Source organism: Acipenser ruthenus, chromosome 21, assembly GCF_902713425.1.
Source record: "Acipenser ruthenus chromosome 21, fAciRut3.2 maternal haplotype, whole genome shotgun sequence".
Taxonomy (NCBI): domain Eukaryota; kingdom Metazoa; phylum Chordata; class Actinopteri; order Acipenseriformes; family Acipenseridae; genus Acipenser; species Acipenser ruthenus.
The window spans coordinates 5,731,604-5,757,156 of NC_081209.1; the positions used below are offsets into that span (position 1 = coordinate 5,731,604).

At 39.4% G+C, this 25,553-nt stretch overlaps 1 protein-coding gene across 10 annotated transcripts in view; it reads right to left on the reverse strand.

Annotated features, from left to right (window-relative positions):
- LOC117428496 (nuclear receptor corepressor 2-like) overlaps positions 1–9,576 on the reverse strand; it is a 132,814-nt gene extending 123,238 nt beyond the window's left edge. For 8 of the 10 annotated variants that reach the window (XM_058994557.1, XM_058994556.1, XM_058994554.1 and 5 more), the window contains exon 1: positions 9,093–9,575. The gene's annotated coding sequence lies outside the window, so the exon portion shown is untranslated. Of the gene's footprint in view, positions 1–9,092 lie in introns of all 10 variants that reach the window. The other 2 variants (XM_058994562.1, XM_058994561.1) reach the window with 1 other exon arrangement.
- Positions 9,577–25,553: the final 15,977 nt, after the last annotated feature.

Sequence of the window (25,553 nt, forward strand, 5' to 3'; positions counted from 1 at the left end):
CTGTCATTAGGAGAACACTTCTGAGATGGGGCCGTGTCTTTGTCTTCATTGACATACAGGACTAGTCACTCTCCAAATACTGTAATGAATGCAAAAATATCTCTGTTGAGTGCTTTTCAAATAATTAGGGTGGGGGAGATTTCCTTGTTAGTTGTTTAGTCACTATCTAAATATTTATATAAAAGTTCCCTTTCATAATATATTGATTTACAATGAAGAATCAGCTTACGACTACTGAAGCTTGACTTCTTTCAAATGCACAGACCAAAGATCTTCCTCCATTAGAAGCTGCCAAGCCCAGTCCTGTAAACTCATTCCCCTGTATTTAATTCTGGTGGGGGGGGGGGAGCACAAAGAAGAACTGCTGCCCCTACCACCACCTCCCCACTGCCCAAGAGCAACAATTCCATTCACATGGGCAGTTACATGCAACACACCATACAATGTGTGTCAATTGCTGTACTGTAGGTGTATTTAAGCCCAGACTTGTTCTGCACAATGGTTATGAAAAGAAACAACAAAAAAAAAAAATCTGTCTCCAGATGTGTGCTGCCAAACAGCATGCAGTCTGGAAATTGGCTGGAACTTGCCTGTCATTTTCATCTATTTTCAAATATTCCGAAACATGATACAGAGCGAGGGCGGCTTGCTAGAATAGTGTAACCCACATTATTAAGACAGTTACAGAATGGAAATTAACAGTACTTGGGGAGGGAGATTTAGTTAGTTGCTTACAGTATGTATTCAGTTCTAGCAAGGGTGCTTTTTTTACAATGGATAACAACAGCCCTTTCAAGTAGCGGTTCCTGTTAAGTATGACTTCACTATAAGGTCAATGGCTCACACGATAGCCGCTCATCCTATGCTGTCCGCTGTAGCACCACGCCACTAGAACACAACACCAGGCGGCTGGGAAGCCTTGACATGCATTCTGGCAAACAGCACTCACACTGTGTTCTTGGCCTGACTGCACTGGCTGCATGCCACAGACCTTATCTGCAGCGTTCTACAGTTTCAACATATCCCATTGCTAACTTCATACATTAAAAACGTGTACTTCCCCCATTTCTTACCTGGTTGTAAGAGTACAGGCTCTTGTTACAGGACACATTGAGATGTTACTGTAGTGCTCTACACAAAAAGCAAAACCGTACTACAGTGCCAGGTTTTTAATCTAGATATCTCGGGATCCAAAACCCCTGTTCATTTGTATCTGTCTTTCTTCCACTGAAACATGAACTCCCAGTTCCTATTTAGTTTGTGGCTACAACAGTATAATATTCTGCTCATCAGCACTGTCAATATAACCTGAAGATGTTAATCAGGTCGTAATGAAATGGAGGCAATGCTGCATCAAAGAAGTAATTTGAACTCAAATTTGAAGATACAGTACCCGTTAGTTAATACAGACAGTTAAACTGTTCACACTAAATACCATACAATTGAATCAGCTCCAAACTGCGGAGGGGGCTGTGAGGAAAGACATGCTGTAACTAAATGTGATAAATACATCTGATATGGTTCTGCTCTTGTATGACAAGAGACTATGGAAATACAGCTTGTTTATTAAAATGTTGCCCCCACCCCACCACCCTTGTCCTAACCCAACAAGACTCCAGGGACATCGACACCTGACACTAACAAACAGCAGAGTCTTGTAGATTTCGAGCCACAGAGGAATAACTTCAATCCACAGAGAGAGCACCAAGTGAGAAATACTGTATAAATTGCCATCTTGTGGGGAATTACTTTCACCTGCAGGTAAGAGGATTCATGCTACAGTACACAGCGGCTGTGCATAACCTCAGACAGTGTATTACTGTGCTTCTGTGCTTGTTATTTAAGCTCACTCATATGCAAATCACATTTTTTCTCCCCTTGTACTTTGCTTCAAAGCCTTGAGTGAAGGTGGCTTGAGAGCTGCCAAAAAACAGTGTAACTGATCAGCATTCCACTCACTCCTACTGACCTGCAGCTGGAATGCCATTGGAAGAAAGCAAAACATGTATTATCCAAACTGACTGGGGATGTTGGTTAAACCAATTAGTCAGGTCTCAAACCAAGAAGTCACCAGAAATAATTACAATCTGACATTTTAAATAACTTACAGAACTGTAAATACCAAGTACAGGAATGGAAGCAAGACTCCTATTGCACAGCAGCTTCACCCATTCCAGGTTTTACGATTAGCCCCAGTGTATAGGTAACAAGTTCATGTGTGTCTTATTAAACTCATAGTAAAACAGGAATATATCAAACTGCTATGCAATGGGAGTCTTATTTCCATGCCTGAAGCATAGTAAGTTACAGGACATTGCCTAGTCAATTAGGTGTGTGTAAATTCAAGGTTTGTACAACCAAGGTTTTACTGTAGTTTTTATACAAAGGCAAATTGAGTGACTTCTCCTCTTGCCTAGTACCCACTATTTTAATAGCTTATTGGTGTCACGGCATGACAATGGCCTTATTGAGAGTCTATTAATAACATCGCAAATTAACAATTATCCCAACCTGCAGCCAAACGGTCCTAACCTGTTTCATAACTCAATAAGATTTTGTAAAGTCAGTGCATCTCCTCTACAGTACTGTGCCTTAGCCAGCACACAAACCTAACGCCTGGCTCTATGCAGAACAGAAGATTATCTTTAAATTGCCTCCATCACGGAGCGCAAACTGGCATGTGTTCTAGGATGCTAGATAATGCTGCAACAGTCTGTGTGGTGAAAATAAAAACAACTCACTTCAGGTTTTCAGGGTCTGTTGTTCCCTTTCATTAATTAGAGGTGCTCCATTTCCTGTTAAACATCTTGGCAATAAAAGAAGAACGCTTTTTTTTTTTTTTTGATCAGCATAGCTTGCAAGGGCACAGAAGTCTGAATGTTGCCTCATCAGCCAGGAAGATCATCGGGTGATGTCTGCTAATGTCCCTCTGATGTTGCCAAGCACCTGGACCCTGCAGGCAAGGGTGCAGCCTGGGAAGTCTTGTTGAGTGCCTGGCCACTAGGGTTCCCTGAAGCACGAACAGGCAAACCATCCCCAGAAGACTTCACTCCTCGACCCTGCAGGAGCACAGAGGCCAATGCAGCGCTTCCTGTGGGCCCCAAGCCAAGATTGGACAACTTGGCACAAGCAGGATTCAAACCATGCCTGCACCCCAGGCGCCAGTGACTGACAACCACTTTGACACAGCAGAGCAGAACCAAGCAGCAACAGTGCTATACTTCATCCTGCAAAGCTTTCTGCATCCACCTTACACAGGACGTCTTGCAACAACACAATAACGGTGCCAGTTTCATACAAACGCATTTGTTTTATTGCGGTCAGTAAATCTATCAGCAGAGCTGTAAATGTGTAAGTCATTTAAGAGAATTTCAATGCAGTGGGAAACTGCAATTTTCTTTATAAAACTGAACCCACCTGGGTAATTTAAATAGAGGTGAAAAGATACCTTATCATCCAGAGACCGTCAAATTATGAGAGATACCTTATCATCCATTATGAGCAGTGAGGAGATTCATTTCAGTCATTTAATAAATGAATCAAAACACAGACTAATGCAGCCAGCCTATTATAGGACCAATAGATGTTCATTTGTATACAATATAGACTGGGATATATTGGTTTAATGTCTTCTTTAACGATTAGTAGGATCTCTGGTGGGTATTAATCTGGTTTGAGGTATAAGGGCTGATTAACGCAATCCTATGTGTTTCCTGTAGCCCGGCTGACAAAGAATTCAAGCGGCTTACTGACTTTGTAACCACCCTGTGCCTTTCACATGAAGCATTCGAAACAGATCTTGACACGAAGGAACAATCTCTTAATTGAAAATTGCTTTAAGAAAAGGAGGAGCAGGTTTACAAATCACTGGAAAAGTACCAAAACTGCAACTGCCACTCTGCAGCACTGGAAGTTCTGCATCAAGCCTGCAGTATCTGCACCCACCACAAAGGGGCTCCTGTATTTCAGAACTCCTGTAACCCTTTCTGTTAGAATCACTGCGCAGCTTCAGAAACCCGTCCAGTTCATTCATGGGGGGGGGGGGGGGGTCATTGTGGGTTCCAGCAACAGACATACTTTGTACAGTAAAGTCTACAAATTAAAGGAATACCATTTTTTGTGTCTTAATATATTCTCTGGTGGTGTTCCAGACCCTGACTAGCATTAATCTTGGACTGTCTGATGTTAACATTGGGAAGCTAGTCCTAGATTAGTGCTAATCAGGGTTTGTGAAACCAGCCATTGAAGTTCAGCGTATCTTGTTGAGATGCCTCAAGCACATCTGACAACCTAAAAACCTTTTACTATCCAGGCAGTGACCTTTTTGAACAATTATGACAGCCTGCATTTCACAACCAAGCACTTTCGGTTCTCTCAACATACAGTTCTGAAAACCGAAATCCGTCTGTAATGGAACTTTTCAGCCTGAGTGAGCAGTAATGCAGAGGAACGTGTCTCCCTGGAGGGCTGTAAGAACACGTCTCACTCCCCTCCAGACACCACGCCCCGACCCTAGTTCTGGCCACACATTAACAACACATTCTATTATCAGAACTGCTGTTGGCCACAATAAATGTGCCGTATTTTCCCCCTTCCACCCGATTCACATCGTTACTCTCATTCGTCTTTGTCGTGTCCTCGGGTGACCTTTCATTTAGATGCATCTTTATTTATTTATTCATGTTTTTTTAGAAAGCAAATAAACACTGCATGTTCTTTTCCAGTCATACTGACAGGACTACATTCTTTGCGGTGAGTTACACAACTGTATGAAACATGATGGTAAAAATGATTCAGAGGTTGCTGAATTACTGGTATGACTACAATTAGAGATAAGAGTTATACAACCCAGCATAAAACACTGGCATTATTAATACTGTATTAATGCCGCTTTGTTAAACCTATATTAAACAGATTGCTGTTATTATTACTAAGAATGCCATACATAAGGGATATTCTGAAGGATATGAAAATCTTGCTTATCTGCATTTCGCAAGATGAGAATATTGTACTCTAGCCTAGGCATGCCTTTGGCAGGATTTCTGGCGCTGTATCTGGGCAGAACGGAACCCTGGGTCACCTACAGCACAGTAGCACAATGGAATCAGAATTCACTGGGCTTTCACATTACAGCCCTATCACTTCTAGAGAGACATGGGAGGGAAAGCCTGTGGAAACAGCAGGGCTCCCAGGAGGAACGACAAGATTGTGTGACTTGTTTTGAAGGGCTTTCGCTGCATCGCGGGGCATGAGCAATACAACGTCACACCGTTACACAAAAGCACAGTCTAAAACCCACACAGAGCTCTCATTACTACAGACAGCCTAGAGAAAGATATGCTAGCTCTAAAGAACTGACTAAAAGACCTTTAAGACAGCTATTAAAGAAGTGGCCTGTTGTCCCAATGTTTCACAGCACTGTATCCCACGAACGCTCGGTAAACCTTTCACAATGCCAGCAAATGTCACCTCGCTTGTAACCAATATGGAGTGCTGAAAGGTCAATATACAGTATTTATTTTCATATCTGGGAAAGGCCTAGCTCTAAAAAAATAAACTGCTGTCCGCTGGGAGATTTAAATCCGATGATGCTCGGGCTCAGACAACATGTAATAAACACAGTACAGTTATGCAATGTACGTAAGCCTGTTTATTTTCCCATTTAGATTTATGCTTTATTTCATAACGTAAGGCCAGATCTGGATTCATGCACCAGGTCTGATTATATTGTGCTGGTAATGGGCTTTCTGGACCCCCTACTGCTGCAGGTCTTTGTGGGAGCGGGTCTGTCTGCTGCACGTTGTGATGTAAAAGCTTGCAGCTTTCAAGGAAATGGAAGCCAGCGTTCCTGCTGATAAAAATCTTGAAATCGTTGTCAACAAACTGTTTTTGTTTTTTTCTCCCCATTTTCCAATTCTCCCAATTTGGAATGTCCAATTATTACTCAACCTGGCACCACCCATCTGTAAGTCATAAAGGAAATTTGCTTGGATTTTAGTTTACAATAGATCAGCTCCTATTCACACCACGAGAATGCTAAACATCATCAATCTCAACATTCCTGAAACAAACATTTTAATTTGAACTCAAAATCCCCAATGATTGCAATTGCCTTCCTTCGGGAAACCATTACAGTATATCAACCTCTCGTACGTCATAACCCAACAAAATGAGCTGCCCATCACACTGAGCTTAATATCAGGCCAAACACAGAGAATCTCCCGGGAGCTTCCTTAGATTCCTGCTAAGACAAATGTCATCATTTCAATGGATGCGATTCCTTATAATTAGAGTACCAATGTAATGAAAAGTGCTTAATGTCAGTACAGTGGTAGCCAGAAGTATTGATACCTGACCTTTCAGATTCTCAACTCAATCACCTAACTGCTTGTCATTTAAAAGTGCTGGTAAATGTGCCTGTACTTACTAGCCAATTTACAATTACACATATACAAATAAATGTGAACAAACAGGCATTTAAAAAGATAATTTGAAGCCAAGCTCAAAAATGTTTTTTAAAGTTTTGCCCATTTAAAATGCTTGCGGCACTGTCTGTCAAACTTGGCAGCGGCAAAGTCCTCAGACTCCTGTCACAATATACTGTACCACTAAACCCTTTGGCAAGCACTGCTAAATAATCTATATGACCAGAACTGCAATATCAGCTAATACATTCCAAAAATGTTTTATTTTCCTCTCGTGAGCTGCCAACTGCAAGAAAGCTTGCAGCTGTACCAGACTCTTTTAGCACCTGACTGTCTCGGATGTGGGATTATTAATACTGTCCAGCACTTTGAACACCGGCAGACATCCAAAAGGGAATGCAATTTCACTGAAGGCCTCTTTCTGTTCAGATGAATACGTTTCATTTAAACAGTCCTTGGCTTAAAACACGCACAATTCTGTTGACGTCAGAAAGATTTCTAGGCAAGGTAATTAGCTTGTCCCGGCTGTGTATATGGCCTACAACTAAAGACTAGAGAGGTTTATCCCAATTAACATGATCAACTGCAATAGCCGGATATGGGCGTCTATAGATCACATGATTAAATATGCAGACTCCCCTTTGTGGACAGCAGTAATTTGAACAGTAAGCAAACAGTCAGATGCATATGCATTGTGCCAATATACCAAAGCTGATGTATGCAATGCAGGCTCAGTACAAAACTGCAAAGCACTAGATTGCATTTTAAAGCATCAGTTACACTTCCCTTATTTTTAACATTGAAAATAATACCAAGAAACCCAGGTAACCAAAAGTATGTCTGGATAGCAACAAGCCCCAGGATGGGGGTGGAGGCCTCCAAGTATGCAATTATTTATTTGTTTTTATTCCTCAGATGAAATTCACACACGTGAGTATAACTTCCATTTAAAAAATAACAGATCAGACACAAGGTTCTGAGTTTGTTTTAAGCTGCAGATTACAAAAATATATATATTAACTTGGGAAAATTAATTGAATTGGCTCATTATAAACATAGTATAAAACAGAATGCGTCATTACAAAATATATGACATGAGAAAGGACTCGTTATTAAGGCAGATTCTTTTTTTATGCGTACATTGAAAACATTACTAAGTGCTGTCGCAAAATATTTTGCCATACAGAATGTTCAAATAAACTGACAGTTCCATTTATCACAAGGCCATGCAAGCCCATACTAAATATTTAAATGTTACCGGTATTTTTTTGTTTTCTAAAACCGCCCTATGCAAAACTTTACAACTGTAATTCTTCCAGCTGGTGTTACTTCGGGTCAAGTGAATTCACAAAACAAAACAAAAAATATCCCACAAGTGGTGTTAGGCAAACCGCTGGCTGATACTGTATCTTGACTTTATTAGCGTGAATACCCAAAGCCAGATTTGTCGTTATAAATGTATTTGCATTTATGTTATGCACACAAAAAAAACACCTTATAGGAAAAGCCATTTATGGTCTATTATATTGCAATTTAATTGCAATTAGTAGTACAGAAATGCCGCCCTGCTGGTCACTGACCCGCCCCACCAATGCAACTGAAGACCTGACAATGGCATGCCAATTTCTGAACGGTAACAGTTCAAGCACCACCACGGTATGCCTATGACAACTGTCCCATTCACATTTCAGAAGCGATCGCACCCCAATCAATACCATTTGACACACATTGGCTTTCCAATACCCCCCACTCCCCACATTGATTTCACATACATTTTACTTTCAAAAACTGAAAAGTATGCAGCCCAATGAGGATTTAAATGACTGCGTATATATTTTATGGTTTTTTTTTTATTATTTTATTTTTTTATCCAATTGCCATGCAATTGGATAAAACTAAAGTTCACCGTGAACTGTTTTATTTTTAATTTTATTGACAATACAGCAATAATATATATGTTTAGTGGAAGAGAATCTGGGTGTCACTGTTTTTGCCTTCTTAGGCTGAGTTTCCACTTTGAGTTGGAAAAACAACACAGACCCATTGTGGCAATAGTGTTAAGATCAGATAGTGTGAATGCTGTGGTGTTGAGCCCCGGCGTCAGCAATAACACATGTAATAACATGCGTGAAACACAACTAAGCACATGATCAAAGTGGTTTACCACGTTTTTTGCGAAAACTGTTTTATTAAAAAAAAATCGGTGTGAACATGAAAAAGGATAGCTCACGGTACTACCAGCCAAAGTGATCTGTAAAACGAAAATGCAAAGTTTGTATTACGTACACTATTCATCCAAAAATATCAGTTTTTTTTAAACAAAAATCATCCCTTTTTGTTTATTTATTTTTGCAGATCAAGGTCGGTTGATCGCTTATTTGACAAGTTAACTGAAACGACTGAAGTTTGATCTATGAAATAAAAACCTGTGGATTTGCAATCCATTTTAAATTAACACCACGTCCTGCGAAAACACAATAAACAAACAATACTAAAAGATGTGTATCGCGTGTTGCATCGTTATTTGCTTAAAAGTTAATTGTGTATAGTAAATAAATGCTTAGTCTGCGATTAAATGGAATAAACAGTAAATTATTGACATAAGACTGTATCGGGGGGAAAAGGGGTTACTGGCCGTTTAAAACTCGTATATTGTTTCCGCCTTACCTTACTAAATCCGACAAGGAGTCTTGCAAAGTCTGCGTTAACAAAGCTCAGTAAACAAGCGGCCACCACGATTGTCCTATATCAAGATTTCTCGGCACCCGCAGTATTCTCTTGTGACAGTAATCCACAGATTAACGTTTTCTCCGTTTCTCCTCTTCTTCCTCCTCTTCTAAAATGCCTGCCTGTGCTGTGCCGTGCTTCTCTTTCTCTCTCTTGAGCTCCCCCAGTCGCTCTTTCTCTCTCTCTACCTCTCTCTCTCTCGCTCTCTTTCTCTCACTCACTCGCCCAGTCTAACTTTGTGATCATGCTGGGTTTTGTGGTGGTGTTGTTGCTTTGGTTTCCTTCTTTTTTTGCCTCTGCAGCCCCTGACTGAAAATATACAGTGGAAGATTGATGGCCTGCTTCCAACAGTATTGCAAGACAACACTACCAGACACGGCGTTTCCACTCTGTGTTCTTAAAGGCGCAGTACACCCCCTGGCACCACTTGCAGAAACATGTGTTGTTAGACTACACAGTTTTGTAAATATCGCCACATTTCCCTGCTGGTAGATTGTGCAAATGCGGTTGCAATTACATTTATTAAAAAGGCCAGAGAGGCGATTATGCAAGATCTAAATATAATACATCGGTTTTTTGGCAACTGAATACGCTTTTGTTTGTGAACTGTAATCTGAGTTCAAATGCGGCGAATGTACTCGCATAGTATCTAGCTAAAGTGGAATATGGTTTTGCAATAGTGCCTTAACCTTCTACTCTGAGTATAGCATTAGAAAATAATGGACAGTGTAGGGTGCTTTTGAAGATGCATTAAAAAAAACGACCGATTCCTGTTAATGGAATTATCCCCTTCAAGCCCCGAATTCAGGAACACATAATATGCAATTCTGGGAAACTTTTTTGTTCGCTAATTACGGGGAAAAAACAGGACTTTGATGATTTTTTTATGATAGTGTTGCGTGGACGCGGGTAGGAGCCAGGGCTGGTTGGTTACGCAATCTAAAACATAAACACATAAACTCGATATCTGCGCCTGCAGTGGAACCCGGCTCTTTTGTACAGCGGTATCGACGTTATGCTCCAAAGCGGAACATCCGTAGTTCGCGTCCAACCTCCGCCTGTGACAAACCCCTGCTTGCGCGGGAACCTTCATTCGCCACAATGCTTACAATTTACCTGTCGAATTATCATGCAGCTGTCTGCCCCCTTCCATTGATCTTGTTTACTGCAAATGCAGCATGCAGAAGTATGCCAATTTATACAAAAGTTGCTATTGCTTCCTGGTAGCATACTGTAGGTCAGTGGTAAAGCTGCAAGAATGAAAAAAACATAAGGTGTGATTGTCAAGTCATGTTTTTCATTTCTCCAGCTTAACCCTGATCACTGATACTGGTTTCCTTCTTTGTATTACCTTGGGAGATTGCTTGATGAATTCCACATCACAAAGAAAGAGGTTCAGTGTTATGGACGGCATGAAATATTTAGAACATCTCTCACTAAATATTTGAAACCCTACAAAGTAATGCAGACCACAAACTCTTCGGTGAGGAGCGCTCCCCAGAGGAGAGCATACCATTTTAGTAGCATTTGGATCAGGGTTACTTGGTAGAGTTCGTTGACCCTCAACCCCCCCCCCCCCCCCACCCTGTATTTAAAAACCCCACATTGTACGAGTCATATAATACTGAAGGTGCATGTAACAGCTTTGTGTTTAGTTAATGAGCAAGGCCTTAAGGTCTTAAGGTTGTTCCTTCAGCAGTATTCTATTTGAATTATCTTGTAGATTGTAGAGCCTGTGTGCTGTAGTGGTTTCTATTTGTGTGGTGGAGCCCCTTTCACTTCATTTGTCATCTCACCAATATAGTCCTCTCCACCCCCTACAGTGCCTTCCTTCCTGTCATTAACCAACCAGCTGCATCTCCTGATGATTCATAAGGTGACATGCTTTGACCCCGAAGAAACTGTGCAATGATCTGAGAAGTGCGAGTTTCACAGACTACCTGAAAGTAAAGTATACAAACCAAGAGATTTTAAATAAATAAATAAATAAATAAATAAATAAATACTATTAACCCTTAGAGAAATGTAATTCATTACATTGACATTTAATGCATTACCCTAAAACCACAACCCCTTTTGTAGAAATATTACCAAGAAGAGCAGGGGGAATGAAACGTTATTTATATGTAGGGCGTATGATTTTCGGGTGACAGTTTTTTCCAAATTTGGGTGAATGCTTTTTTAAAAATCGGGTAGAATTATTTAATGAAATCGGGTGTATTTATATATATATATATATATATATATATATATATATATATATATAATCAAGAAAGAATAAATATTCGGGTAGAAGTCGGGTTTTTTTAGAAAGAAGTAAACAAATGCTTCAACACAAAGTGTACAAAACAAATAACTGGGAAGAAAAGTGTGCAAAAAAAGCAAAAAACTGAAAGTTATATTGCTGTAATTTTGAAAAAAAAAAACAAACAAAAAAAAAACAGTATGTGCCTATTCGGGGAGTTTTCGGGTTTAACCCGAATGCATAAAAAAGCATTCGGGGGGAATCGGGTAAAACCCGAACATCAGACGCTCTATGTGACTAAAGTGCCACTTTTAAGCTGTTAATTTTAAGTACCATTTTAGAGCACAACGAGACCTCTGGTGGGAAAACGCTGTAACTTCTCTATTGATTCCATTCTGAGTGCTCAGTTATCTGTTGGGTAAAATCAAAATCTTTACAAATAAAGTTTTACACTTTTTATATAATTCCAATTCAAAGAAAATACTATAAAATACAATAAAGATTCTGAGCATTAGTTAAATATCAGCGATTTAAAATAGCATCATGAATGATGTTTTTGACACAATTTTCGCGTGTCTGCAAATTGAACCCTAATTTAAAAATAAATAAAATAACATTCAGGAGAAGACATTTATCAGGTAAAACCACAGAATCAAAACCTCCACTGTAAGTATTTTTTCAGTTCCTTGCTTTATAATCCAGCTTTAATCCAGTCTGTTGGTTCTGTGGGAAACCTCATCTTAAAAAATAAATAAATAAAATACAATTTTAGAAATCAGGTTTCACAGCTCCAAAAGAAGCAATTCGTGGTAATGTCTGCATTGGCACTGATGTTGATGTAGATGGATGCCATTTCTAGAAGTGGCAGTCTTTTTGAAAGATCATATCCAAAACTTATTTTTTTTCAATTGGTGATAAATAAACTATGCACATTTTTACCCCTGTTTTTCTTTCCACTTTAGAATGTCCGATTATATTCTCTTCTCACAGCAATCCCCACAGCCGCTCAGGAGAACTGCAGGTCAGTGGGTGTCGAATGCCTCTTTATACCCGGGCGTTCTAAAGCGGATGTTGGCGAGCTACCAGTTTCTGGAGGACAAAGGTCAGCCCTGCAGGTGTCCGCTTTGAGCTCACCGGGCACCTGGCCAGTAGGGGCAGCTGTAGCGCACTGCAGAGAGTCTCTCATGATTTTGCCTGAGTAACCTGCAGGAGTGCCAGAACAACACTCCTCAGAGAGTCGCCAACTTTGCACAGCCAGGACAGGAGGCAAACACGCAAAACACTGACTGTGAGAAGAAAATTACCCAAAAAATTAATAAAAATAAAAAGTATATTCAGCTTCTGTACTGCTTGTCTAATTCTTAGTAATTATCCACCAATTTGGTTTTTTCTAACCAGTCTAATAAGCTGCCTTTAAAGCCACCTCGACAGTAAAGGAAAACAAACAATACACCACCAAACAAGAGGAGTGAGCTTAACAATGAGAGCCAGGCGTGCTGGGGAGTGCCGTTACTTACAGTTAAAGCGAATGTCAGCATGCACCCCAGACTGCATAGTTTCAAAGGTAATTGGAATGAATGCATTAGCATGTGCTTAGCTCAGTGGGGGTTGGGGGGGATCCATGCCTTGGAGGAATGAACATGATCTATGGAGTTCTCTTAACCTGTTCTACCCCAGCCAAAATACAGCTATTTTTTGTAAAGACAGAGTCAGGGGGGGTGTTTTCTACATATATTTGTAGGGACTCCAATATTGGCAGCTGTCCGGTGGCTCCACTGAACACAGAAAGGTTTCCCCTCTACAGATGAACTCTTTCCCAGCCTGCTATAAAGACCAGCTCACTCCTCTCTTTCCACTTGAGCTGGATCAGCTCCTATGGATTTTCAATGGAAATTCAGATTTCTTAATCTGATAGCAGTAATCCATAAGTGTGACTTCAGACCCTAACATTAGATCAGTGATTGGAACGTGCTGAAAGCTCCACTACTGGTCCACTACTTCCTGTGGAGATAAAAACAAACACCTTCTATAGGGTCTTTAGACCAGGCAGAGCAGGGGCACAGCTCCAAGATCATCGGTTCACCTACTGTATGTAGCAAACCAGATTCAACAGCAGCCCTATTTCTAATTTCCCTCATGCCAGTCTCAAAGATAGCCTAGAGAAGAACAAAACCCAACAGAGCACTGTCAAAATGTCATTCAGTGTAGAAGAATATTTGTTATCGTGATGTACGACTTGCTAAGAATATCTTGCTGGTTACATCAGGAATCGCATGCAGGCTGCTGTAAATAAGCTACACATTTCCTGGGGACAGGCTTGGAGAGTCAAACCTCAAGTGGGCTGTCTACCTTCCAAGCAACTTTGGGCTTCATCCAGCACCCAAAAACCCCTTCAGACTTAGTGGGATCAATTAATCTAACCAGTAGAGGGTTTTGTGTGTGTCTGATGATGTGCGAGGGTTCAAGCGTGTTGAAGCTGTATAATATTACTGCCCTGAGGAGCTGTGCATTCCTTTCCAGCCAAGCACACACGTTATGATTGCATACTGACATTTAGATAGGATGCCATGGAAACAATGGATTAAAGCACTTATGAGGTGTTTCGTTTTGCTTGGGAGACGATCTGTACTGATGAAGCATACATGAAAGAAGAATTCAAAAGAATATAACCTGCCTGTTACTTTTCCCTGACCTTCAGTGTCCTTCTTGGGAAAATGCATAATGCAAATACCAATCAACCTCTCCCTAGCCTCCAGCTTAACATGGTATATTTGAATAACAGTTTATCATTTATACACAGGTAGATAATTCAACTTCTAACTGCCTCGATTTTGCATTGTCACTCAATTTTCCTAGCCTCCTGCAAATTTCTGATTGAAATATACTATAATCCGATAAAGTGTTGATTTTCTACAAGTAGTTTTAAATGTTTCAGGTACTGTATTATGCGATTATGAGGACCATCTTTAAGCGCAGGCACTGTTTTATAATGATTTATCACACGTTCCTGTGTTTTACTATAGTCACTGTCTTTACCATAGTGTACTGCACAAAACATTTATAACAGCCTATACTTAAAAAAAAGAAGATGGAGTTAACCAGCCAAATAAGAAAATATTATTATTTATTTCTTAGTAGACGCCCTTATCCAGGGCGACTGACAATTGTTACAAGATATCACATTATTTTTACATACAATTACATTATTTTTTTTACATACAATTACCCATTTATACAGTTGGGTTTTTACTGGAGCAATCTAGGTAAAGTATTTTGCTCAAGGGTACAGCAGCAGTGTCCCCCACTGGGGATTGAACCCACAACCCTCCAGTCAAGAGTCCAGAGCCCTAACCACTACTCCACACTGCTGCCCTATTGCTTGAGGTTTTTCTACTGTCTTCTGGAAGCTATGAAGCAACAGAGTGTGCTTTTTTGCTTATTTGTTATTCCAATAAAGGGTATCAGTTTACCACACTTTTGTGTTATGGTCAGCTAAGGCTGCTGTCACAAACATGGCCCAGTTGTTGAGAATGTATTGGGAACTGGCATGATGGAAAAAGTTCAAGTAAAGCAGCCACACATTATTTTCATTCTGCAGTTAGCAACCTCATCAACCATTCAGTCCTGGACCTCTTGTCAAGTAGAGACTGCCCATTATGCCAAATCAAATGTATGACTACTGTCTACTGCGGTGAGATCACCGAACAAGGCCAGCTACAAAGGCATGATCCATTAGTAGAATGTTACTATAGAGGTTACATTTTCATATTGTGATATCATTACAGGTATTAACCAATAAGAACTGTCATCCACGGCAGGACAGTACCATTGTTCTCCTGTAACAGGGTGCCATTATTGGTAATGCTGTCATCTGTTAATAGTTCGGCTTGGGTAATAACTGGATCTCAAAGTTATTTGAGGGAGCAGGATTCAGACCAAGGCTTCCACTGTGGCAGTGCCACCAAGCTCCAATTTATTTCACACAACAACAATATAGAGGATTTGGTCTGTGGGAACCAGGAATGATGAAGGCTAGGACTCAACCCGATCTCGTGTGAGACGTTTACAACACAGCAAAATACGTTAAGGGAATGCCATGCACGAAAAATAAAGGCTGTGCTTCTGTTTCCGGTCATAAATATTTCACTGAGCAAAAATAGAACAAAAAAAAAAAAAAAAAAGCTGCAGGCTTCGAGATCTGGTTCAATTGATAATGAATCACACTCCAAGAGAGAAAGCCAGAGAGGCGATAGGGAGCTGAAGGAAAGAAAAAGAAGCATTAGAGAGCCTGCTAAAAAGACCCATTATAATGATGATGCAACTGCTATTCCAGAGAGAGGGGTTACTGTACATTGCTGCCTGCAAGGTGTATATTAGTCATACCTCTTACATTGTAGCTTTCTTCCAGCTCACAAGCTAAAAATCCAATTATTACACCCGGTTCTAGATGTTAAACAAAGACCTCATGGCATTTCGTGAAGGATCAGGGTTTTTAACCACAGTACATGAAGTCCCTCGAAGCTGACCTGTATACAGTAAGAATGGGTTTGCACTGGCTTTGAATGAGGACTTCACTTCAATTCAGGGTCCCAGTTCTCAATGCATGAATGACACTGCTGAAGGCACGAGATAAAACGTTTGTTTCAGAGCCTTCTGCAGATTCCACCGAGATTTTCAATCTGTGCATTTTCTGTAGCTCACTCCAACTCAAACAATACTAGGATCAAAGAATTTAAAGTCAGTACTTACCTTAATAGAAATTGCTTGAGTTTGGCCTGACCCATATGATAGCAGCTGTTTGATTCACTGTGGCAGTCATTAACAGGCACTGATTTAGAAATGCTTTAAATAAGTTTTGCAAAACCGCTAATGCATGTAGGTACGTACAAAACTAAAATAAATGAGCCAAAGGCTAAATCTGTTGAAACTTCTTTCAAAATATTATTGGCATGCTTAAAGGATGCAACTATTTATTTTTTATGCAAAGGGACTATATATATAGTCATGTTAAGAAATGCAGAGTAGTCTAACGTAGTTGAATGGTTCACATTGCAGTGGTAGAACTGAGTGGTTGCTGTTGTGTTTCTAGAAGTGCACCTCATGAGATTAAAGTGATGCCTGTAAGGTAGAAAAATCAGTAGGGGCCACATACAGTAGCTACAGAAAATATACATCCATTAGGCAGACTATTAAAGCTCACTGCTGAAAGGTATTTAGAGAGATTCTGCTAAGCGAGCTCCTGCAAAATTATGAGGCTGACATTAGGAGTGACAAATGAAGGTGCTACAGGGTGGCAAAGTGGAGAGGATTTTACACAGAGCCATTACATCCAAGCTGCTGATCGTTCATTTTTGATGAAGTGTTTTTATTGCTTTTTAAAAATGAATGCAAACCATGACCTACACAACATTATAAATCACATCTGAGAATTCCTTTCCATCTTATCCAGTGTACTGATGCTATCCCCTGCTTAGAACATGCACTATACGTTTAAAACTATTTTTGTGATTTATAATAAGTGCAATACATAGCAAAGCTTTGCCCCAAACTTGGTTAGGGAGGCAAAATCAGTTGGGTCTCCCCACTATGCTACAACAGCCCCTACTGCCCAGGCACCAGGTGTGCCTAAGCGGACGTCTATAGGGCTGGCCTTTGTACACCAGCGGCCGGTAGAGAGAAGCTAATTGGACACTCGAAATTGGGGAGAGACCAGGGATACAATAATTAGGCACTCAAAAAAAAAGTTAATATAGATATATAAAAGTTAATATAGTGAAAGGAAATGTGTACTATTTTGTTTCTGCATTGGTTGTGCAAAGCGATCAGTCCCACCTCATAAGACAGCTGAGTGGTAGCTAAGCGTGAGAGTTTTTAGCGCTGCCTTGGGATAAAGCAGCCAGCATCTTTCATTCATTACAGCTGTCACAGCCTTGACTTGATGAGCACAGAAAAAGAAAGAACACTTTCTGTACCTCGCCTGTAGTCTTACCTATACTGTCTTGCCTCTCGCTATGCAGGTCTTCTATGCTGGTGTTTGAAAGGAACAGATCTCATACCAAGTATTCTGGATTTAATAACACCAGCGAATGGGGTGTGCAATATCAGTGGAATTCCATAATAATAATACAGTATAACAGTCCAGCACTCTGCCCGCTCATCTGCATATCTCAACATAGGTTCGATCAGGCTAAGTACTCAATTAATGGTTAACATTGTAAGTGTAAAAAGTTGTCAGGATGTTAACAACGAAAAGAACAATTACAGGTACGTGGAAACGTGTACCTATATTTTTCGGAACCCCACTACTTGGTCTTTGAGGCCTGACCCAACCTGTTAAAATAAGTACAGGATAGCTGCCATTTTGGATATGATTTATATATCCAAAATTCAACACAAAAAGCGTGGAGTGATTTATGTAGCTCCGAGGGAATAAATTACTGAGAAATCACATCTAATAGCTAGCCCAATTCATAATAGAGGTAAATTTACTTTTTCAGTGCTACCAAGGTACAGTATCTGCTGCACAAGGAAATGGTGGTTTTGATCCCGGGGTTTTCTGCATGCGCCTGTGCTAGAGTTTCACAGAGCACAACAGAAGCATGCCATGCATCATCTTGTAATCAGTTAGAAAGGTCAAACCTTGCAGAGAGGAACAAAAAGTACACCTTACTATCGTTGACTTTCATTTTTGTTACGGCGAGCACATTCTGTAGCACTACAGAAATGAGATGAAGGCGCAGTACTGCCACAAACTGCATTTTTCAAATAGTTCTGATTTATATTTTCTTCATATTCAACTACTGGAAGAATCCTAAATGGTGCCAGATTAGACCAAAACATTTTTTTTTTTTAATTTTACCATACAAAATGTATCCAGTGGTTTGGTATAAATGCTTTTTATTTACAGAACATTACATCACAAACACTTTTACTAAAACAAATTACACATGGTCACCCAGCATGATTTTTAAATGAAACTCACAACTGGTTTAGCAGGTGCCAGTGAGCTCTAATTACTGTACAAGAGGTAACTATCTGATGTTACTTTACATATGATACTCCAAGATTAGTACTAATCGTGCTCTGTCAAACCAGCCGAACGTGGTTCGCCTAGAAACTTTATAGAAAACATTTTCAGGTTTTTATTAAGTCTCTTTCACAAACCATGTATCTATATCCTTAAAAAGCCTTTTAAGGGTTGAACATTAAAGCTTTGCATGCACTTCCACACGACTGCTGTTATGCATGGTTTGTGTTGTCGTTGTCTTAGATTGCCTCTCGCATTTGCCTAATTTGTTACGTTTCTTTGCAGTATGTGAAAACTAGGCTTTCTCACCTTGTTCTAAACAATGACACTGACTTCAAACTGTAGAAGCGTTGGAGACGTTGTAAGTGTGAAAACCCTGTCGCTCCACATCACATTTTAAAACCCTTCCTTGTGGTTTCTTTGTTCATCAGTGCACCTCTTGTTTTGCTGCATGTGGCTAAGGCAATCAATAAAGCAGCCCTGTATACACGGATTGTGCTAGTTGTCACTGTTGTGTCCTATTTACTTGTTTTAAATGGATCACTCTTTGCTCACGATATATAAGGCACCATATTTCTATGCCCCGTTCCATAGCAATATTTGTCATGTTTTAGCAGAAATGAACAATGTTTACAATTAGAGGGGAAATCAGTAAGCAATTTCCAAAGCAAATATCAGACAGGTCAATTAATCAATGCATTGAGATCACTTGTATTATTCAAAGGAAAGACAGCATTTAAATACACATGCATGTGCTGGGAATATAATATATAAGGGAGATGGGAGGCTCTGAATAGGGCCCCAGTCTGATTAATCAATCAATTAATATTTCATTGAGGTTTGCAAAATAAAAGCCATGGAGATCAATCATTGGTTAATCAATGAATCAATGAATTGTTAGTTTCGTTTTACACGTGCTTCATTTACTGCAGAATGCAAGGTAACTCTATGAGTCTGTCAACTAACTGGAGCTGCCAATGAGTCACAGCAAGCATTCAACACCCAACATAGTATATCAATCTAACAGTAATTGATTCCTCTGCTCCAGATACAGAATCAAGTTGGGAAAATAGAAGTCTTACCTCTGATAATTCAGCACTCTAAATAGGCTAGGTAAGCCATAGAATATTTGATATAGCCAAGCGACTTTATTTATCCCACTATTTGTGCATGACTGTGTCATTTATTATTTTGCAGCCTAATCTAATATAAGAAAATATATTTTTAAATAGGTTACTGAAGATTTAGAGCAAAAGAGTAATAACATTGGAGCAATAGAACAACTCACAATTATTGCAAACACCATAAAATATCACATGTAAAAAGCATTATTATTATTATTATTTAATTTTTAAGCTACTAACTCTTTAACTAGCCATTCCCTGAAATGTAGTATTGTCTATCAATCATAATTACTGTAGTTATTGACAGATTTTATTCAGCCCCATCCTCTTACGCTACATTGTAAAGAACATCTGGGGTTTTGAACAGGAGAGAATCTTTCTCAAATAGATGACACAGGAATGCAATACTTCTTTCCCCACACTCTGACACATACCAAGAGTGAAACCAAATTAACTTCATCAAACAATGATGAATGGATAGCGTGTGATCCAATTTTTTTATGAAAAAAAATCTCAAAGCATGTAATTGTAATGGAAGACTTCAAGGGTAGAGATATCTGGGTCCCACACAGCTGTGCATTTAGTGAACTAAATTGTATGAATTCCAGCACTGCTTCTTGTCTGTTTTATAGTGGACTGAAGCCACAATATATTTGGTACTTTTTCAATTAACAGCATGTGTTAGCTTTGTAGCAGAGTGATGACCTAATTCAATAGAATTCAATGTGAGAGCGTATCCTCTTAGGAAGACTGACTTGAACAAAAGGCTTTTTATTAGTTTGGCTGTATTTAATGAATTTGTTTTCTCTTCACTTTTATGGTAAGGGCTTTAGGCACCACAAAAAGTAGTTTGTATATGTCATTGCCTTAAAATACAAGACATGCTTCCTCAAGTCTACATGTGCAGATTAGCCTTATGATCCAGCATTGGAAATCTTCACAGTCATTGCGATTCTTTGCAGGGAGGACAGGCCCTTGTCCTTGAAAAGAGGGCTAACCAAGGCTTGTATTTTACACATCAATTTAGAATGAGCAGATTATTTAATTATTATAGAATGATCTAGATGGAAAGTTGTTGCTGCTTCCTGAAACCTAATCACTTCCTGTGTTGTAGTTCAAACAAACTCCAATGGTCCAGCTGTAACCAGACCATGTGATCCACAACAAACAGTACCAGGATGTTTATGTATACATTTGAAACATCTGCATATCCTGAATTAACTTTAACAAAGTGAAAGCCCAAACCATTCTCAGCACTATTAAAAGGGCAGCAGTAATGATGTGAATAATTGTTGTAAAGCTTTAGTTAGCACTCAATTAAGCAAGACCATTCAGTAAATAGATTATGATTCAGGCTTGTGATGTTTGGTTTTAACCAATAAAAACCGATAAAACACCTCCAATACAAAAAAATGAAATTGGTGTAGAGCCAATAAACACCAGAAAAACACTGGAAATGGTTACTCAATTCATGCTGACTTCACCCCTTTCCCATTTAAAAAAAAAACAAAAAAAAACTACCTTTCCCAGTGCAGTTGGGCAATGTCCCTCCCCCCTGATGGTATTTATCATTGATTGATCTAAATACTGTACTTTAAACCCACCCCAACTACTGAGTGGCAGCAAATTCCTACATTTCTATTGGAGACTATTGGAGATTTCAAACAAGATTACAATTAGGAACGAAGGATTGTTCGTGGATTTAAAGCTATATATTACAGTCAGATAGGGAGGATTTAAAACAAAATCGCAAATTATGGCAAAATGCCTAGACACACAAAAACCCCAGAAGAATGTGCCCGTGACCATTAGGATTTTGTTGAGGAAGATAGCAAAGGAAAGACGGTACCATTTAAGTGTGCAAGTACTGTCAAATACATATTGTGACAAGAAAAAAACAAGCATTTTGGAAAGTAACCAAAAACAATAATTTTGTACAGTATATAAAAAGTGAAAGCCCTGAAAAAAAACAATTTCGAGGTATCTCGAAAATAGCAAAAAATAAGCACCGAAAAATGAAATGAATAAAAACTGAAAAATAGAAGCCCTAATTATGATAGAATGAGTCTAAGGGGTCTCTCTTCAACATCCCAATACCCCCTGAATCCAAGATGACCGCTTGCGATCTGATAACACCTCTGGCTGTTACCACCCCCTCCTTCAGAAGCCCGGTCTTTAGGATGCAGACACAGATGTACAAATCTGCCATTGGGAGATGCCACGTTTCTCCTATCCATATGTGGCAGCAAAAGTGCGATCGCTGCCCTGTGTTTGTCAGCTTGGATTAGTGTGAAGGGACTGCTCATGCTGCCTGTTTGTTTGGGAGACTCATTGCAATCCGCCTGCGTCGCCTCTCTCCTCTTCAGAATCAAAGCAGTCATCCCCTGAGGCTCTGTCTTTCCAATCTGCTCCTCAATTCTCCATGCAGGGCTTTTCAAAGTGAAGGCAATGGTGGTTGAGCAGATTTGAGGAAGTTTATTACTTATTAAAATAAATCGCATCCATATATTTTCTTTATGAGACATCATCAGAGCATTATTTCTATAATAAAAGCTATGTCGCTTTACGGTTTGCACACTCTTTACACTGCCCAGTTCGCAAACTGACAAGCCATCTGCTGAGAAACAGGCACTGTTAGACATCATAGCACATGTTTGAATGCTTTTTTAAAACATCTGTGAAAGCTTAACAGGGTTTAAAACTTCTGACTGCCTTGTTGGATCTGATCATTTGCATACTGTAATGGTGGGGGATTGAAGCAGGCATGGATATTTTATAACAAACCATTCCCCCGACCACTTCGAAAACCCACTTACTTTATAGATCTAAAAGAATAATATTTTGCGAGCACACATTGGTGCGGTTTGCTGTGCTTTTCAGCAGCCATCTCTGTTCCCCTTGCCTATACTGTAAAGAAGGTTATGAAACTTTAACACCATTCTGGCTGGCTGTGTAGTGTACTGTATTGTAGAGTCACAAAGCAAACAGTCACAGAATGGAGCATGACTGTAGCAAGTACAAAAGTAAGCTCTTAAAATTTATCAGGCACTTGTTAATCCTATTAGGAGTTTGGCAAAATTTCCTCAATTTGAAGACGATACACACAATACAATAATCTAAAATACAATCCTAATTATACTGGGACCTGTACAGTGTAATGCAAGGCTGTAATCTTATATAGAGTTCTTGCTGGTTCCCAAGTCAATATCTTTGTTTTTCAATCCTGCAATAGCTCAGGGGGAGACAGTCTTTTGTAAAAGCAGTGAAGATCGTTTGAATGCACATTAAGCTGTATAGTAACTGTATTTTCAAATACCCTGCATTTTCCTACTGTAACTTCTGATCTGTGCATTTGTACTGTTAATGTCTAACACTTGAAAGCACTTTAAATGTCCTCCACATTGCTCCACCCCCTAAGTCTTTCTTGCCCTGTGTCGATTTGAATAGGGATATTGTTTCAGGTTGACAGATGTTACATGAACAGACTGTTTGATACCTGTATGTGAACTCCGTTAACAGTGGCATGATTCCACCACCTCAATGTTTGGTCACTCAATCAAGACCTTCCCCTCTAATTTTCATGAGGTTAATCAATGCTGTGGTGCTGCTGCTTGCCAGTGTTTACTATGCATGGGTAAAAAAGGCGATTTCTACATTTTCAGTCAAGCAGTTTATGCAAACAGCAAATCTTCTCAACTTGTTCATTTCTCTACTTAATAACAATGCAGACAGAATGGGCATGCTAATCTAACAAAATGCTACAGCTTTCTGTACCCATATCTGTCCATCAGGTTAAATTAGCTCTACAGTATTTAAACTATTATTCACAATGGAATATGAAAGACAGCAAAGTAAATGTTAATGCATTTTGGTTTTGCTAAAAAAAAAAAACAATAAAAAAAAAACCGTGCTGCAGAAACACATGACGTTTTGTCTGCCGAATCACTGACAAGAGTTGCACCCTACTTCAGAATTCAGCACAAACAGAAACAAAGGCCAACTTACACATCCCGCTAAAGCCAAAGCCTTGCTGTAAGAATCTGATAGTTAGCCATATGTCTGAATTAGTTGCTCTAATCTCTTCCCTCACTGCCAGGCCTGTTCATCTGGCTCAGTCTCCTTTGGATTTCTCTGGCTTTGCCAAGCAATAACAATAGCAGAACAGCAAGTGCTGAGCCAAGTTAAACAGGCACAGGAGATAGAAGTCTCTGCACTGACGCATGCTACCTCTTAAGGTGGAATTCTTAGTCCTTGCAGGCATTCACTGTCATGCAGTGGGGGTGCGGGGGAGCTGCTGCATTATCCACTGCATTTGGGTATTCTATAGTAGTCACCTATACAATATTAACGCTTATTCAAGCCAATTTCCCACAGGGGCCACCATGGAAGTCACGGAAACTCTGACAATGTATTTTCTTGTCTGTTTTAGTTTTCCTGATATTATAGATATTCTTGGTAGATTCACTGAGTTCAAAATGTTTGTTGCTGTTGAAGTCACAAGGCTCCAAATGTTACAACCCTACTAATCATGATGTCAAACACTACATAACCCTTTGTACTTACCTATCAGAGCCTGTTACAGTGGATGTGTTCAAGTAGAGGTGGCTGGTGAACGCTGCTAATACGTTGTGTGCAGGGTCTCTTAATATCATAAGAGACACCATCTTGTGCAGTTTGGGCAAAAGGACGTCAATAAGATTTAGATTTAAATGTATTCTTACAAAGGTAATACCCGAGCTGTGTGCACAAAGCTGTCACTGTCTAACGTGGATTGGCGGAGCGGAATTACCATTATTATAGGCTAGAGATTCGTCTAAACTTCTCTCTAGAGTTGATAGAGCTCAAGCTAGGAAACATGGTAACACTTTAGTTTAGGTATCCATTATCGGTGATTATAAACAAGCTATAAACATGTTATTAATTATGCTATTAACAAATATAGAATATGAATAGAAAGACTTACACACTTTTGCCATTTTTTTCTTTGCTATTGTTTATAACAGATATAGTCTGTCTGCCTGTCATTTCAGGTCTGTCTTTATATGACTGTCACCATTTGTATGGGGCTGCTTTGTTTTTGCAGTGCAGTTATCATACACTTTTGCCATTGTTTTCTTTTTTTTTCGCTGTTGTTTATAATGTCTATTTAACCCTATCTATTACGGCTTTCAGTATACTCTTACTGTGTTTAGTGATGTTAATAAATCACCACTAGAAGAACATACCAGCATGGTTAAAGACCAGCTATATTTAGATTATTCAAATAGACGGAGATAGTCATTAGTTGTTTTTGTATTTGTTATTATTGCTTACATTATCAGTCTCTCCTTGTGGGTGAGTCTCTATAAATATTCCAGTCAAGCAAAGCTTTTCATACAGTGATCAATCACTGGGGTGGTAAATATAAATATAGCCCCTAAAGAGATCAGCATTGTACTCACGCAGCCGAAGAATCCCTTACAGCTGCTGTTTAAAAAAAAAGAAAAACAGAAAGGGTTCAACAGTGAGCTTTAAATCCTAATGTAGTCATTTGTTAAAAAAAGGCATATCAGGTATTTGAAAGATTAATAATAACATTCCAGACTATTTCCAGCCCTTCCTTTACTGCTGACATGTAGAACATAATGGAATTACTGTATTATTCTACGGTCTGTTTTAAATTTGTTTGCAATACTACCCCATTGGTGGGAGGGTAGTGCATTTACCAAAAAGTCACTTAACAGTAAAGGTGTATTATTTGTATTCAATTATGATGGGAAATTAGGTTGCATTGGACACGCATTACAGAGTGATTAGACATTTCCCTGCACAGCTGTAAAGTCAATCCCAGACCAGTGTTTGTCTTCCAACAAGAGAGACTGTTTGAAACTGTGCCATATCTCTATAATAGCTCTGAGTGTGGTCAATAGGAGGCTGGAGAGAATGGCCATTGACAGGAAAGAGTTAACAGCTGTTCAGTACCCAGCATGCTGCTTCTAAGTTGGGGTCTGCATCTTTAAACTTAA